Source organism: Equus przewalskii, chromosome 2, assembly GCF_037783145.1.
Source record: "Equus przewalskii isolate Varuska chromosome 2, EquPr2, whole genome shotgun sequence".
Classification (NCBI taxonomy): domain Eukaryota; kingdom Metazoa; phylum Chordata; class Mammalia; order Perissodactyla; family Equidae; genus Equus; species Equus przewalskii.
In genome coordinates this window covers 27,627,321-27,643,035 of record NC_091832.1, presented here as the reverse complement: position 1 = coordinate 27,643,035, position 15,715 = coordinate 27,627,321, and the positions used below count along the sequence as shown (strand labels likewise).

At 46.5% G+C, this 15,715-nt stretch overlaps 1 protein-coding gene and 1 long non-coding RNA gene across 6 annotated transcripts in view; one reads left to right on the top strand and one right to left on the bottom strand.

The window, feature by feature from the left end:
- Positions 1-11,452, bottom strand: part of PTAFR (platelet activating factor receptor) — a 52,487-nt gene extending 41,035 nt beyond the window's left edge. Inside the window, exons 1-2 of one of the 5 annotated variants that reach the window (XR_011537497.1) lie at positions 11,290-11,452; positions 9,401-9,471 (exon numbers count right to left, since the gene is read on the bottom strand). The gene's annotated coding sequence lies outside the window, so the exon portion shown is untranslated. Of the gene's footprint in view, positions 1-4,938; positions 5,325-6,964; positions 7,237-9,400; positions 10,095-11,289 lie in introns of those variants that run through there. The other 4 variants (XM_008537751.2, XR_011537496.1, XM_070610561.1 and 1 more) reach the window with 4 other exon arrangements.
- Positions 8,397-13,975, top strand: LOC139081956 (uncharacterized). The gene is made up of 2 exons (XR_011537500.1): positions 8,397-8,556; positions 11,668-13,975. It is a non-coding gene; the product is annotated as an uncharacterized lncRNA (long non-coding RNA).
- Positions 13,976-15,715: the final 1,740 nt, after the last annotated feature.

Sequence of the window (15,715 nt, the reverse complement as noted above, 5' to 3'; positions counted from 1 at the left end):
TGTGACATTGGGCAAGTGACTTTACCTCTCTGAGCCTCAGTTTCTACATCTGCAAAATCTTGTGATCCTAACAGTGGTTCCAAAGATAAGCATGCAAAGTGGCCGCAAAAAGCCAAGCCTCCCTCTTCCTATTGGCCCAGCTATGTGGAGCGAGGGGAGGGGACGATGGATTACCACTGACCCCATGGGCTCTAACCCACATGATGGCTTCCCTGTCAGCTCCAGACAGGCCCTCAGGCTAACGCCAACAAAGCTTTCAACAGCTTAGAAGGGGAATGAGCACTTGGAAGGAGAAGGAGGAGATGGCTCAGACCATTCACCTTAACATAAGGGCATGGTTTCCTGACGGATCAAGGCTGGGCAGAAGGCCCAGTCCCAGTACTCAGCCGGGGGTGGGCTAGGGGGCCATAAATATTCATGGAGACAAGAAGAATTCTGCCATCTGGATTTCCCATCCTCCGCCCTGCAGAATGCTCAGCCCCAACTCCCACTCTGCCTGCCATTTCCATCCTGTCTGGAAACATTCGCAGCCCCTAGGGAACCCGGAGAAAGAGCTCCCATCCTCAGCTGGACAGTCAGAGGGGACGGACCACGAGGATCTGGGAAGAAGGAAGTATTTGCTGGTTACCTCCCCAGCGCGGACGGTGGGTTGGGAAGTTGGGTTTACCAGTCAGACTGGCCCCTAACATTTGGGGGGTCCATTTGATGTCAAGAGTACAAATTTCTAAATATTTATAAAATCAGTCACGTCCAACTTCACATATATCCCATGCACCAGCAGCTCCTCGCAGCCCCATAAGCCTGGGGGTTCACTCACCAACAGAGCGTGGGCTAGAAGTGGGGTGTGGGAGAGACACAGGCTCCAGGTGGGCCCTCTCACATGGATCTAAGGACTCCCTGCTGTGCGAGGAGGGCAGGCCTGGAGGTGAGCCAGAGCCAGAGACATTCTCACCAATGATCACGTTTCTTCCTCAAATCAGCCCTGTGAGAAGAATTTTATGAAATGTCCATTTTTCCTGGGAAGAAAGTGAGATCAGAGAGGGAAACAGACTTGTCCACAGTCACACTGGGACAAGTGGGATTTTAAACTCCAGGGCCCATCCTAACTCTCCTAGGCCAAGCTGTGACCTCTGCTGTAAGCAAACCATTCCTGGGCCAACGGGTCCACTCACAGATCCGACCGACAGCCTGAGAAGGAGCTTCAGGTGCTGCAGGGCCCCAGGACGAGACGCCTTTGCCCTGGGAATCCTGCTTGTACCTTTGCTCCCCAAAGTCGGGTATTGAAAGTGGTAAAGGGAGGGCAGGGTCTGCTCTGCACCCATCTCGCTCTTGCCAGGCAGCGCTGGAGATGGAATCGGACTCTCGTTCAAACACTAAACTCACCCATGACTCTGGGTCTCTGTTTCCTCACTGGTAAAACGAAGACCTAAAAATGGGCCTCAGAGAAAAGGAAATTAAGAAAACAATCCCATTGACAAGAGCATCAAAGAGAATAAAATACTTAGGAATAAGCTTAATCAAGGAAGCAAAAAACTTGTACACTGAAAACTACAAAACACGGCTGAAAGGAATTAAAGAAGACACAAATAAATGGGCAGACAGGCCGTGTTCATGGATTGGAAGGCTTAATATTGTTAAAATGTGCATGCTATCCAAAGCAATCTACAGATTCAATGCCCTATCAAAATCCCAATGGCAGTTTTTGAGAAAATAGAAAAAAAATCCTCAAATTTATATGGACTCTCATCTCAAAAGACCCCGAACAGCCAAAAGAATCTTGAGAAAGAAGAATAAATCTGGAGTCCTCAAACTTCTTAATTTCAAAACACATTACAAAGTATAATAATCAAAATAGTATGGTGTTGGCATGAAGACAGACACACAGACCAATGGAACAGAATAGAGAGCCCAGAAATAAACCCACACATATATAGTCAATGATCTTTGACAAGGGTGCCAAGAATACACTATAGGGAAAGGAGAGTCTCTTCAACAAATGGTGATAGGAAAACTGGACATCCATACGCAAAAGAATGAAGATGGACTCTTATCTTACACCATATAGTGTAGCCCCCCCGCTTATCCGTGGCTTAGCTTTCCGCAGTTTCAGTTACCCACAGTCTGAACTCAGTCTGAAAATATTAAATGGAAAATTCCAGAAATAAATAATTCATAAGTTTCCAATTGCACGTGCTTCTGAGCAGCATGATAAAATTTCACATCGCCCCCCTCTGTCCTGCTTGAGATGTGAATCATCCCTTCGTTGCATCTCCAACCATCCCCATGGTCTGCTCCTGACATCCGGCCATTGACAGCGTCATGGTTCAATGATCCTCCTTCTGACGTAGCATTAGGCTATGTCACAATACCTATGTCATTCACCTCACTTCATCTCATCAGTAGGCATTGCATTATCTCATATCATCACAAGAAGAAGGGTGAGTACAGTACAACATGATATTTTGAGAGAGAGGGAGACCACATTCACATAACCTTTATTGCAATATATCATTATAATTGTTCTATTTTATTATTAGTTCTTGTTAATCTCTTCCTGCACCTACTTTACAAATTAAACTTTATGATTGGTACGTATGTATAGGAAAAAACATAGTATATATAGAGAGAGTTCAGTACTGTCCATGGTTTCAGGCATCCACTGGGAGTCTTGGAACATATGCCTCACAGATAAGAGGGGCTTACTACACAAAAATTAATTCAGAATGGATTAAAGACCCAAACATAAGACCCAACACTGTAAAACCCCTAGAAGAAAACATAGGGGGAAATCTTCATGACATTGGAATGGGCAATGACATCAAAAGCACGAGTAACAAAAGCAAAAATAGACATATGGGACTATATCAAACTTGAAAACGTCTGTGTAGTCGCAAAGGAAACAATCAACAGAGTAAAAAGGCAACCTACAGAATGGGAGAATATATTTGCAAACCTATATTAGATAACGGGTCAATATCCAGAATATATAAAGAACTCTTACAGCTTCATAACAAAATAAATGAATAAGTAAATAAATAAATAACTCATTAAAAAATGAGCAAAGGCCTTGAATAGACATTTCTTCAAAGAATATATGCAAATAGCCCAACGAGCATATGAAAAGATGTTCAACATCGCTAATCATCAGGGAAATGAAAATTAAAACCACGATGACATATCTCCTCACACCAGTTAGGAAGGCTACTATCAAAAGAGCAGAAAATAACCAGTGTTGGTGAGGATGTGAAGAAATTAGAACACTTGTGCATCATTGGTGGAACCAGAAAATGGTGCAGCCACTCTGGAAAACATGCAGCTTCCTCAAAAGATTAAAAATAGAACTACCAGGTGACCCAGTAATCTCACTTCTGGGTATATTTTCAAAAGAATTAAAAATAAGATCTTGAAGGGATCTTTGTACACCTGTGTTCATAGTATCACTATTCACAATAGCCAAGAGGTGGAAGCAACCCAAAGGTCAATCAACAGAGGAATAGGTCAATGAATGTGGTATGTGTGTATAATGGAGTACTATGCAGCCTTTAAAAGGAAAGAAATCCTGTCATATGCTACAACATGGATGAAACGTGAAGATATTATTAAGTGAAATAAGCCAATTACAAAGAGACAAATATTGCATGATTCCATCTACATGAGGTGTCTACAGTAATCAGACTCATAGAAACAGAAAGTAGAATGGTGGTTGCCAGGGGCTTGGGGGGAAGGGAAATAGAGAGTTGTTGTTCAATGGGTACAGAGTTTCAGTCATGCAAGATAAAAAGTCCTAGAGACCTATTCTACAACAATGTGCATATAGTTAATAATGCTGTAACGGACACTTAAAAATTAAGAGGGTAAATTCATCTTATGTGTTTTTTACCACAATAAAAAAATAAATTTTAAAAACGGGCCTGAGAGACGGCAGATTTGAAAGTACATTGTCTATTTCTTTTTTTTTTCTTTTTTCTTTTTTTTCTTTTGAGGAAGATTAGCCCTGAGCTAACTGCTGCCAATCCTCCTCATTTTGCTGAGGAAGACCAGCCCTGAGCTAACATCCGTGCCCATCTTCCTCTATTTTATACGTGGAATGCCTGCCACAGCATGGCTTTTGCCAAGCGGTACCATGTCCTCACCCAGATCCGAACACGGCGAACCCTGGGCTGCAGAGATGCAGAATGTGCGAACTTAACTGCTGTGCCACCGGGCTGGCCCTACATTGTCTATTTCTAACTTGGAATCATAGGGCTCAGTTTTATGACTAAATAGCTGTGCAACCTTTGGTAAAACTGTTTCCCCTCCCTGGGCCTCATCTATAAAGTGGGGACAATAACACATTTACCTCACGGAGCTTTTGTGAGCACCCAGTGAGATAAAAGATATAAAGTATTTGGAAAGGACAGTGGTTAACACACAGACTCTGGAGTCAGACAAACCCGAGTTCAAATCCTGCCTCTGTCACGTCCAACTTCATGACCATGGCCAACCACGTCACCCTCCGGGCCTCAGGTCCTTCCCTTATAAATGGAGCTGGTCATATTCCAAGTGCATATCTCCCTAGAGTGGTGTGAAGATTCAACGAATAACGCGTATAAAGTGTTTAGCACAATTCAAGGTATTCACACTCCACAGCTCTAAAAAGCTGTATCTACAAGCAACCCAGACAATCTGCTGATTAAATCAGATCAAATGTTTTTCAAAATAGCACCGCTGTCACTGTGATCACTCAATCAAGCTCACCCCAGCCTGACGCCGCCTACATCAGGCTTCTGGATATATCATCAACCCTGAAAGCTTCTGGGAACAAGTCACATCTTTTTATAGCAGTTGGGGACAGCTGGCAAAATGCTATCAGCCAATTCTTGCCCAGGGTGATTAATTTAACTTCCATGAGCCCCTGTTTATTCATCTGTAAAACAAAATAATAATAATGTTACCTACCTCATAGGAGAGTTGTAAGGATTAAATGGAAAATGCCTGATCCATCACAGGAGCTCAATGAGTGTTGGCTACTGTTAGTCTTACTTCTCTACCCCTGACAGGGTTAGAGGTGCCACCTCTGATTCCTACGACACAGCGCATCACGTTGCATTACAATGGCTGTAGGCTTCTCTTTCCTTCTGGGTTAGGAATTCCCTGGGTGAAGGCTTCTGGCATTTCACCAATACGCATCAGAGGCCCTCCTGCGCAGCAAACGCTCAAGGAATATTTACCAAATAGATACTCACACACAAACACAGAGTGTCTAACTGATCCCCCCCTTCACTTCCAAACCCGCACGTACCAGACTCAATGACTCCCAGCCCTGGGATTCCCTGGGGCCACTCAAACACCACAGTTTAGTCATTTCCCTTCCATGAGTACTAGTTTACTCATCTATCAAAGGGGAATAGTATCATCACTGACCTCATAGGACAGCCCTGACGTTGAAGGTAGATAAACCTCTAAGATGTTTGGCATACAGTAGGTGCATAATAAAGCAGTTACGTCCTATTCTGACCTCCCCTGTTGCTGACATTTGTGCCCTGGCCTGGCCATGCTGGCCATACCCTCTAAAGATCCCCTTGTGGAGTGGTTTCATGACCATTTCTCCAAGAAGCAGAGGGATTTGAGGGGCAAATTAAGGAAGAAAGTATGCTGAGCTCCGGAGAATTCTGTGCTGGGCTCCCCACGGGTTCTGGTACAAGGAGTCTAGTGCCGTGCCAGGTACACTTTTTGGTGGACGAATGGAGCTCCTTGTCTGGGGAGAGGTCAGGGACAGGGTCTAGGGTCCTGGAGATGGGGGTGGCCTGGGTACCAGAGTTGCTCAATTTTCCTTGTCACTGGGGCCCTACCCTGACCCCAGGTATGTATGTTACACTGATGAGACTCAGTCTCTGCTCAGCTGGCCTAGGGCATCCCTGTGGAGTGGGGAGACCCTGAGCCTGGCCTGGGTCTCTCCTGGCTCCCAGATACCCAGATGGTTTCTGTCTGAGTCATGCTCCCTGCTCCTTGTTCCCTGAAAGTCAGCCAGGGCAGGGAGGAGGGAGAGGAGAGGAGCTTCCTATTCTGGGCTTTTCCAGAACTGGCCACACCCCTCTGTTACATCAGGAACCATGCTGACCACGTCTTCCCAGCCTGCGAGCTCCTGAGTCCTGCGGACACTCTCATGGGAACCCAGGGCCTGGCCCAAGGGAAGACAGAGAGTACAGGGCGCAGTCCCTGGGGTCACAGGGACCCTGATCTGTACCTGGCTCTGCTCTTTCCTAGCTGATCGTTGGCTCTCATAGCCGCCCTTTCTTCATTTGCAAAATGGTGATAATAAAACTTGCCTCACATGGTAGTTGTAAGAGCAGAATGAAGCAACTTAAGCACTTGGTTACCGGTCAATAACTGTGAGCTCCTCCCTCACCCCGAAAATATTTGTTGAATGAACCAATGAATGAATAAGCAAACAAACCAGCCATGCACCCACGAGCCACATCTCCTTCTTTGGAAGCAGCAACAAGGGGTGGCTGAAGAGAAATCACAGGAATTGGGATCAGAGAATGTGAGTTCTGGCCTCGGCTGTGCCACCCACAGTCCTAAGAGAGTCTCCTCCCGGCTCTGAGCCTTGGGATCTTTATCTGTAAAACGGGCCCCCCCACTTCAAGCATTGCTGTGAAAGGGAACTAAGATTGTTGGAATAAAGGGTTTGGTACACAGTAAAGTACTTGGTAAACTGAAATGGATTTTATAAACTATAAACAGATCTGCACAAATTTTTGACATGCTTCGCCCATCAGCCATCTAAGCTCAACTCCAAACCCAGGCCCCGAGGGTCCCCCTCCTGCAGAACTAAGGGGATGGGGAAGGGGGGTTGCTGAGTGGTGGTCCTCCCCCCACATATTCTCTCTCGCCTTTTTCTCTTTACACACACACACACACACACAGAGCCTGGCTCTGATTTCCTTTGTCTGAAGACACAAGGAAAGAAAGATGTACCCACCTCTCAGCTGCTTTTGTCGATGATCCTGCCTCTGGGAACCGCTCGGCTGTACCAGCCTCACCTGCAGGTTGGACATGCTCCCAGCACATGTGGATATAGCCAGAGCCAACTCCCCAGCTCACCCCACATAACCACAGACACACACGCACGCACAAACATACACCAGAGGGTTCTCTACCCTCCCACTGATGAGGATCAAGGCTACGCCAGGGAGAGAAGCCTAAGGCGTCCTGCCCTACATGCCAATCTATATCGTCCTCCAGGAAGTATAGGACTTCCTGACCTGATTCGACCTGATTCATAGACAAAGTTATAGGACCACCCAATAACTGGACCCCACCTGCACTGATACCTTTTTAACGACTTTTTTACACGATCTCTTCTTTGTCTAATAAAGAAATAACTCATATACCTATGCCTTATAAATTTAGCCCTGCCCTCAACCCATCACAGCTCTTCACTGCCCATGGGTCCTGTCCCCATGCCTGCAGCTTTTTACGGTCCATGGGTCCTGTCCTCATGCTATTCTTTAGATAAAGGAGCACTACTACCAGACCTTGAAAGTTCAAGAAATCTTTCTTTTGACTCCTCTGCTCACAGAGCCCACATCACCACCATGCAGCCTAGGAACCCAATAGTGCTGGTCAGAGAAGTGGCCACGCTGGGCACCCATCATTTGTCCTTGTGGGAACAGGCTCCACTCCTAACCCAGACATACCCCCCAGGACCACTCGGGGCATGCTCCCAGGCTACAGCTCAGCTGTTGCCCCCTCCTTGCCCACCCATGGGGGAAGGGGATGGGACCAGTGTGGGAAAGGAGGGGCTGCCCCTAAAAAGAGGAGCATTCGCTTCTCCTCAACAAGGCCTTGTTCACAGGCCCAGAATGGGGAGGAGGAGGTCTCCCCATAAAGGTCTCCTTAGAAAAGGACACGCAGGACCCCAGCCTTTCATCACACCCCCTGCCACCCCAATACCAATCGGGAGTAGAAACTCGGTCCTGGAGGCACATTGTATTAATGTCATAGACTGTGAATCCCTTACCAAACCTTCATTGCACAGATGGGGAAACTGAGGCCCAGAAAGGATTTGCCCAATGCGACAACAGTATCAGGGGCAGAGCTGGGACTAGATGCTGGGTCTCTGGCTCACTGTCCATTCTCTTCCAAGTACAAAATACTACTTTATCATTCATTTATTCAATTCATATTCTAAGATTATATATAAGCCAAATTCTGTGCTAAGGGTAAGGATAAAGCCATGAACAAAACAAATTCCTCATTCTTAAGGCATTTTCAGTAAGAATTACAGTGTTGGCAGTGGCAGTAACACATTGCCTCACGTTCGTGTAGCATCTTACGATTGATGAGGCATTTTCCCACCCAGCTTCTTACTTCATCCTGCCCACAAACCCACAAGGTCAGTCCTTTTAACTGCAATCTGCAAATGAGGAAAGCGAGGCTCCTGAAGTGCCCAAGGTCCCAGCTTGTGAGCCAGAGCCGAAATCAAAACCCTGTTGCTGGCCTCAGGCCCAGGGCCATTTCTTCACCTCCAGAGCGGGCGTCTTTCCTTGGCTGGGTTGTCGGTAACTAAAGGTAGGGATGTCTCTTTCTTTTGCTTTCCCAGCACCTCCCAACAGACACACACACATACACTCTCTCCCTCTCTTTCTCTCTCTCTCCCTCTCCAAGCACCAGAACACAGCTGTGGAGTCAGTCAGCGCTAAATTAAAGCTGCCTGAATGCTCAGGGAGAGAGTGTGCTGGCTCCTCATTTCTCCCAGCCGAGGGAGTGCCTGGAGCATCTCTGGGTCACCAGGTCTACATCCGGACCTCCTGCCAGCAAAGGACAGGAGGGCACAAGCCTGTGCTCTGTCCCTACCCCCTGGAACCTGGTGGAAGAACCTGGTTGTGGGCCAGGCCCTTTGTACCAACAACCTCTGTCTTCATCGTCCCCCGGGAAAGCCTAGCATCTAGTGAGTTCCTAAGCACCCGTGCCTGTACCAGACCCTTTACTTGTCCTGACAACTCTGCTGGGGAGATGGCATTATCCTCATGTGACAATTTAAGAGACTGGGGTGCAGAGAGGGAGTGCCACTTGGCCAAGGTCACACAGCTAGTAAAGTAGGCGGCATTCAGCTCCCCGAGATCTAGGTAGCCCCTCTCTCATCACCATCACCACCTCCCAGTGAGGTCTCTGAGGTCACTTCAGCACTGCGTTGGCCTCAGAGAACCGAAGAGGGGAGCTGATTTCGTGGGAAGTTTGGTCACGAGAAATTCTTTCTAAATATGATACTCTGGGCCCAAGGAAGATGTGAAAACAGTTTCTTAAAAGCAGAACCCCCCATTTGCTTAGGCATAGTCCAGAAGCACGCCCTTGGTCTCCTGAGGACTCTCTCATATGCCTCCCCCTTGCCCAGCCAGGGCTGGGACCCCCTTACCTGCACCAGGGGCAGCAGCTGCAGCGGCAGGATCCTGGTGTCTCTGTCTGCAGACCCAGCTTCTGTGCCGTCTGGAAATTGCAGAAGTGAGGAAACAGAGCACGCCACTGCCAAGTCACCCCCGGGAGGAAATGCCGTGACCTTAGGGCCTCTCCAACGGATGCCACGGGAACCTCCAAGTTGGGTCACCCAGGCCCTGGGCACTGCTTGGAGATTTCTCACCGAGCAAGGGGCACGGTAGGGTGTGGGCAGTGGCCACTGTGCCAGAGAATTAGAGTGAGAGAGAGAAAAAGCAAAGAGAGGGAAAGCAAGAAGTGAGAGAGCATGCACTTGAGAGAGAGAAACTGAGCATGAGCGCAAGGAAGAGGAGAGAGGAGAAATGAGTGATGGAGAAAACAGAATAAGAGCAGGAGAGAGGGAGTCAGGAAAAAAATGAGAAATGGAGAGAGAAAGGCATACGCAGAAAGACAGACAGATGTAAACAGAGAGAGCGCATGAGAGGAAGGAGGAGATATAAGGACAAAAACCAGGGGAGTTAAAAGAGAAAGAGGACACAGACAGCGAGCGTGTGCCTGCGTGTGCCTATGTAGGTGTGTGTCTGTGCATCTGTACAGGCGGCAGAGAAAAGAACGAAAGAGAGAGAGAGAGAGGAGGAAAAAGAGTGACAACTAGAATTTAAAAAAAGATGAGAAGGGAGGAGCTCAGAAGAGCTACTGTGGTCAGCGGCGTGACTGGGCTGGGCATCCTTGGTGACCAAGAAGCACTGAACCCAAGGAACCCATGGGGACGGAGTGCCATGGGCCTGGGGGAGGGAGGGAGCGTCATAAGACCCTGAGCGGGAGTTTTGCAGTGTGGGAGTGAGTGGGAAAAAGTGAGGGTGAATAGGTGTGGGCAACTGAAGGGGTGAACACAGGTGAGTTTGTGAGTGTGTGTGCATGTGTGTCTGTGTGTGTCCGTGTGTGTGAAAGTCGGTTGAGTGGAGGCTTTGTGTGTTCATAAATGAGGGATGGGCCAGAGCTTCCTGCCTCAGTTTCCAATCCACTTACCCACACATTCAACCAATAAACATTTATTGAACATCGCCAGGTACCGGGCACTGTAGTGCACACTGTCTAAGAAAGCAAGGTGGATATTAGCCAATCCCACCCCCCGCTACACAGAGAGGGGAACAACTGTAGACAGGACCAGGGTCCCAGAGTGAGGCAGGTGCAAAGCAGAGCCAGGAGTATAGGCTCTTGACTCCCCATGCAGGGTCCAGCCTCAGCTCTGCCCTGCGTGTCTGGGCCAGCCTCCTTACGCTGATTGGGACCCACTGCCGTCCTTTGTCAAAGCCGAAAACAGATCTCAAAGGACAAACCAGCTTTAACCTGTGCCTCGGCCCTGGAGACTAGAGCCCCAAATCTGCCCCTCTACCCCACCCTCGCCACACACAGGGAGAAGCACTCAAACCACTTAGGCATACAACCCTTACATGTTCATGTACGCTCAATACATTCTACCATGCAAAGACACCCACGCACAACCACATCCCTCCACTCACATGCACACTCACGTACTCAGGTGCCCAAATCTGTCACCCCCTTCCTCACATTTGCCCAGAGTCACCTCCTCCCTCATGGTCATTCACACACACTTCCCCACGTTCACCCACCACAGACACTGTCCTCGAATCCCAAGATGCGGCCCAGGCCTGTTCAGGACTTTGCAAAGGCACAGTTTGGTCATCCCGCCTCGTCTCCCTTCGAGGCATTTTGAGCCTTGAGTGCCCTGAGACACAAGCAAACACAATCTGTTCATTGCGTTTAACCTTCTTGCAAACTGTCCGCTGGAAAGCCCAGGCCTCCACTCTGCTCCCCAGCCCAGACCCGCTTGCCCCAAATTGGCTTCACCTTCTCAGCCATCCTCCAGCCGCCACACTCCAGCAGGGACGTCAAGCCTGGAGGGACCTCCAGGATCAACCAGGCCCTGTTTGACCACAGATTCCAGGACACCTGGCTCAAACCCAGGGCTGTTCGGCTCAGCCTGTCTTTCAGTAGTCCCTGTTCCTGTTCCGGGGTTTCTGGAGCAGTTGCCTTTCAGTACCTCTTTTGCGATTACCAATAAGCGGGGTAGGTAGGCAGAGATCGTATCAACCTTCTACAAATGAGGACACTGAGGTCGACTCCTCCTTCCTCTCACATCCACATTCATTCCGTTAGCAAACACTGTGAGTTCTACTTTAAAATATATCCAAATCTGAATCTAATCAAGCCTTTGGATCTAACCAGTTTGTAGGAAATACAGGAGACAGAGGAACAAATGAGAAGACCTGGCAAGGAGGCAATCAGCCAAATCCGGAATGTGGGACGAGGACATTCTACAGGACAACTGATCCAATTCCTTCAAGAGACCAACCACCTGGGGGAAAAAAATGGAGAGGGGACTATTCTAGATTAAAAGAAACTTAAGAGACATAAAAATCAAATGCAACTTGTGGATCTTGTTTGGAACCTGGAGCAATTAAATCAACTGTAAAAAGACATACGTGTCAGTTACGGTCCTGGAAAGAGATGGCACACTCAAAATGGGCAGTCCAAGGATGAAGGGAGCACTTAAAGAGATGCGGGCCGGGCTGGAGATCCAAAAGGAATAGAGTAGTCCTCCAGGGCTGCAAAGAGTGGGGCACCCTTATCATACGACGGGCTGAGGAGAGAGAGCAGTTACTGGAACCCAAAGAGGGTGGCTATTTGGGGAGGGCTGAGGGACAGGAGCTGTGACCTTGGGTAGGAGCTGTGACCTTGGGCAGGAGCTGTGACCTTGGGTAGGAAGCTGCAGCTGATCCTCAATGACCCGGCAGAGAATGAACCAGGAAATAAATACCCAAATCTCTTTCTTCTTCCACCCTCTGATGTCTTACCAGTGCCTCCCATTGGCTGACCCCAACCAGAAGCAAGGGAGATGGTTAACGTAGCCCATACAGACCAGCCTCCAGGGGCACAGAGTCGGGTGGAGAAGGGCGAAGAGTGGAGCTGGAGGGGAAAATAGAAGATATCTAGGACAGACGTATTTGAGAAAATCAGGGAGAATTTAATATGGACATGATTTTAGATGATTCTAAGGAATTATTGTTAATTTTATTAAGTGATAATGGTGGAGTGGTTATATAAGAAATATTTAGAGATGAAATTACAGGGAATTGCTTTAAAATATTACATTATCCAAGTGAGCCTTAATGCCATCACAGGAATCTATATAAGAGAGAAGCCAACGGAAATTTGATCATAGACAGAAGAGGAGAAAGCAATGTGGCCACAGAGGCAGAGTAACACGGCCACAAGCCAGGAATGCCAGCAGCCACCAGAAGCTGGAAGAGGCAAGGAACGAATTGTGCCCTGGAGCCTCTGGAGGGAGCACAGCCCTGCTGTCTCCGTCCGCTGATACTGATTTTGGACATCTGGCCTTCAGAACTGTAACGGAATCAATGTGTGTTTGTTTTAAGACACCAAATTTGTGGTCGTTTGTTACAGCAGCTACAGGAAACTAATACAGGTATAAAAGGATTTATTATACTCCTCCCTCTCTTTGTGTGTATGTTTAAAAACTGTCCTAGTACAGTTGTGTTTGTACACACCCAAATAGTATTGCCAAGGAAATGGATACAGAATTAGCAATTTCAATCACTAGTTTACAGGAAATATAGAAGAGAAACTGATCCTAGGCATGCACTCAGCAAATGCAGACAGTAATGAATGCACAGACAACCTGGTTTCTTCAACAAATAATTATAAGAGAGAAAAAAAGATGATGGAAGAACCTGTAGATTAAATGAGAATTAAGAGACACAGCAACCAATTGCTACGTGCGAGCCTTGTTTGGATCCTCATTCAAACAAATTATAAAAAAAGAAAGAAATTTATGAGACCAACAGAAATCTACACACTTAACAGATATTCAATTATATTAAGGAATTAATGTTAATTGTTAGGTCAATGGTTTCACTGTTATGTTAAAAAGAATTCTTATCTTGTAGCGACATACAGAAATATTTATGGATGAAATTATATACTGGAGATTTGCTTCAAAATAATATGGGACATACTTCAATTAAAAAAATGGGTTTATAATTGTTGAATTTGGCTGATGGTACATGGGGATCCATTATAACATTAAGTACACTCGTGTATGTGTTTTCAATTTTTTATAATAAGAAAGAGTTTTTTGTTGCGTTTTTTAAAGTAACGTAGCACTTGTTCGGATTTTAGAGAACGACTGAGAAAGAAAAACTGTCCCAATATTACATAATGGATAATTGTGTCTTGGGATGTAATTTTCCTGTGATAGCATCTTATTAAGATGCTGGGTTCATACAATGTAGATGGAAGGGAAAATGATGTAACCTGGAAAATTCTGTTAAATGACAGGCCAGAAGAGCAACAACGAAGGTGTTGACATCAACGATGCACATAAAGGGTCTGAATAAATCTGTTTCATGAAATTTGAGAGTGTAAAAAAAGCATTACTTAGAAAATAATAAATTATTGCCCAAAATATTAAGGTGTATGAGCAACTAAAAGAATAAATGAAATATTATAATTTGACTACGCATTTGACAACATCAGTGATTCTCAACATTGGCTCCATTTGGCAATATCTGGACACATTTTTGGTTGTCACAACTGCCAGGGAGGAAGGGACAGGGGTGCTGCTGGCACCTAGTGGGTGGAGGCCAGCAATGCTGCTAAACATCCTACAATGCACAGGACAGTCCCTACAATAAAAATTTATTTGGCTCAACATGTTGATAGTGCCGAGGGTGAGAAACTCTGGACTATATCATCTACGTTCCCAGGAGTTTATATATTCAAGTTGCCCTAAAAATTCTTTTTGGGATCTTATCATCAGGAAAATAAGAGATTGCTTTTTTAAGGAGTTGCCTTATGTTTGGATTTATATTTTAAAGTTTCCTTCATCAAATCAACTTATTTTAAATTTTAAAGTAAATAAGTTTACTTTATACTTTAAATGATGATAGATGGTAGAGAGAGGTTCAAAGCCTGGCCATTTTTCACCATCTCCGCTGCTATGGCCCTGGTCCAAGCCACCAGCCTCTCTCACCTGGATGTGGCCCCCTCGCTGGTCTCCCTGCTTCCACCCTTGCGCCTCACTTTAGTCTGTTCTCAACACAGCGGTGCAGTTGAGCCTATGAAACAGCAGTCAGATTAGATCATTGCTCTGCTCAAAACTCTCTAGTGGCTTCCATCTCACTTAGAGGAAAAACCAAAGTGCATTAAAATGCCCACAAGGCCCTAAAGACCTGACCTCACCTCCTACTTCCTCCCCACTGCAATCCCGCCCCTGCTCTCACTCCGCACACTGGCCTGTCTGTTCTTCCTCAACACGCCAGCCACACTCTTGACTCGAGGTTTTGCACCTGCTCTTCTCTCCACCTGGTACACTCTTCCCCAGACACCCAGAGTTCAGGTCTTTCCTCAAATGCCACTTTCTCAGTGAGATTTTCCTGATAACCCTAACAAGCTGTAGGGACCCCCTGACATTCCCTAGGCCCCGACCCTGCTTTATTTTCCGCCACAGCACTTAGCACATCCAATATACCATCCATTTTACTTCTTCACTTTGCTCACTATCTGTCTCCCCCACTAAACAATAACCTCTTTGAGAGCAAGGATGGGTTTGTTTATCACTGTACCCCATTATCCAGAACACTCCCCGGCACGTTGCAGGCGCTCCTCGATAACGTTTATTGAATGAATGAGGTCGGAGAGAGGAAGTGCGGTACGGGAGGAAAGACAGCTGGCAGGTGGCAGAACTGGAATTAGGACCCAGATACTCTAAACACTAATTCAGTCCTGCACAGTGTTGCGTAGGCTTTGTGAACTTCTTTCCGCTCTCTCAAACTGCCCTCTGCTCAAAGTGCTGTGGACACTTCACCGCTGCGAGCTGTTCTTTTCTTGTCTATAAATGGAGGATAACGTGGAAGGAAGAACGCCACAGGGAAAAGAGCGTGGGTTTCAGAATTAAAGAGATTTGAATTTCAATCTTGACTGCCGCCAACTCTCTGTGTGAACTTGGAAAAGCTAATTTCCCTCTTTGAACCCCACTTTCCTAATATGCAAACTGGGAGGAATCGTAAGTACCTCACTCTGCTGTGAAGAACATGAGAGAAAAAAAAAAGAGGCCTACGAAGATTGGAAAGGAAAAGTAAAACTGTCATTTTCACAGGTAATGTGATTGTTTACACAGAAAAAATTAAAGCAATTCCATGGACAAATTATTAGAATCAACAAAAGACTTCAATAAAATTTCTGGATATAAAAT